We start from the raw sequence: 2,080 nt of genomic DNA on the forward strand, positions 1-2,080 counted from the left end.
AATCTAGAAATCAAAAATCTCAATGTAACTTCAATCACTAATAGTTATCAAACGCCATAAACTAACCATATAAGGAGTAAAAAAAATTAGTTCGGACCGCAAGAAAAAAATAGGCTATCGAAAAAAGCTTCAGGCTTTGGTTGAAATACCTCAGTGTAAGCGATCACCGGATGCATAGTGCTTGCTTGTGCCTACGGCACTACCCCCATGATAACAGAAAAATGAAGGAAGAAAAAGAAAAAGAAGGGCCTGAAAACATATGGACCTAGCTCGTAGACTACACTACTAAACTATTATTCAAAACGGAACGTCAAGAGGAGTCAAAATAACAAAACTCGATTATGTGTAACATTTAACAACACACCCACCCACCCACACCAAAAAAATCACCCAAATTTCTTGAATATTCGGAAAAGACACAAATTCCACCTGAAACAGCAGCTAGATTGAAATTTAAACACTACTTGCACCTTGGAAAGAAACAGACACCAAAAACTCTCAAAAAAAATCCCAAAAGAATGTTTCACACGGCTTTCAAAAAATGGTTTCTTTGTTAGACCAATTACCTTTGCTTTCACGGAACTTTCTAAACCCAACTTTTACGCAGCTTTCTTTAACCAGCTCGCCGGAATAAATTAAAAATTCCAAAGGAATGTTTCTTCTTTTTTTTGATAATCGAAAAAATGTTTCTTGGCCTAGTTTCTGACGGGATTTGAAGATCTCGATAGGAATTCGAAAGATGACAGGAGAGAGAGAGAGAGGCACAGGGGGGGGAGAGGACCCAATCGACAGAAGCTGCTGGGTAAAAAGAAGATATGACATTTTTGTGAAATATTTGAAAGATTGTGGGCTCTTTCTTAAGAGAGTTGAAACACACACGTCAACCCTTGAATCAAGCAAATCTGAGTCGTTGCAACAACTTGTCCTCACACCCTTCTGTTTTATAATAGAGATCACCTTATCAATATCACATTAACATAATAATCTATTCGTTGCTTGCGCGGAAGATCTATAATTTTAAAAAGAAAGCATGAAACACCAAAGAATTAAACGTACGTAGTTATCATGCCCATTATTATACTACAACAACGACATAACTTGTGTAGTCCTCAATCATTGGCAGTATGGGCATGGAAAGATTGGAGACAGACCTAACCTTTGGCAATATATGCATAAAGTGGTTGTTCTCAGAATACCACTGAAACAATGACCCCTTATACCTATTTTGCTGTGGAATCATGCCCCTTTTATCAAAGCCAAATGACATCAGAGAGGCTAGACCTAGAGACCCAATTCAATTTATGTACACATTACCATGCTTTCTTCATTGATAGTCCAGAGCATCGGTATGCACAAAATGCACATCATTATACTACGACATTCAATTCTTTTAAGGGGAAATTGCAGAACAGTGGAAAGAGGAGTAAATATTGCCCAAATCATGGACTAGTTTTTAGGAATTGCAAAGTCATGGAAAGGAGAAAATTATTTCCCAATACATGGTCTGGAAAACACATATGGACAAAAATACCCCTCTCCCTCCTTCCCAAAACACGCAACTCTCCCACCCCCAAATCACATCCAAACCCTAGCTCTGAAACCCCCCCGCCCTCCCTCTCGCTGTTGCTCTCTGTAACCCATCCCGTTGCTCCTCTCTATCCATCTCGTTGCTCCTCTCTCCTCCTCTCTCTCTTGCCAACCGACGACCAGCAATTCCCCCATCTCTCTTCGTCGATCTTCCTTGACATTGTCATTGGGCTTGAATCTCCAGACACGGTTGTTTTCTTTAGCCGCTGACCTCAGGCGACCTTGGGACTCGGCGACCATCTCTTTTCTTTTCCGACCACCGGAGACCTCTATCAGGTTTCGGAATTGACTGGGTTTGAACTTCCAGCACTAATTTGCTTCCGAAATCCCCTGGGTTGGAGATCTTTTCTACTATTTCTTACCCTTTGTAACAGGTATTTTGTTTATGATAGATTATTTGTTTATGGATGTATAGAACTTTGATATTTAGTTTCCCATCTCTTTTCCATATGCCATTTGTGGTGCATGTGTGCTTTGGTTATTTAATTTAAAG

General features: G+C 39.8%; 1 non-coding gene across 1 annotated transcript; it reads right to left on the reverse strand.

Annotated features, from left to right (window-relative positions):
* Positions 1 to 1,221: 1,221 nt before the first annotated feature.
* On the reverse strand, positions 1,222 to 1,330 carry LOC131324954 (small nucleolar RNA snoR100). The gene has a single exon (XR_009199535.1). It is a non-coding gene; the product is annotated as a small nucleolar RNA snoR100 (small nucleolar RNA).
* Between the last annotated feature and the right edge of the window lie 750 nt (positions 1,331 to 2,080).

This window comes from Rhododendron vialii, chromosome 4a, assembly GCF_030253575.1.
Source record: "Rhododendron vialii isolate Sample 1 chromosome 4a, ASM3025357v1".
Lineage (NCBI taxonomy): Eukaryota > Viridiplantae > Streptophyta > Magnoliopsida > Ericales > Ericaceae > Rhododendron > Rhododendron vialii.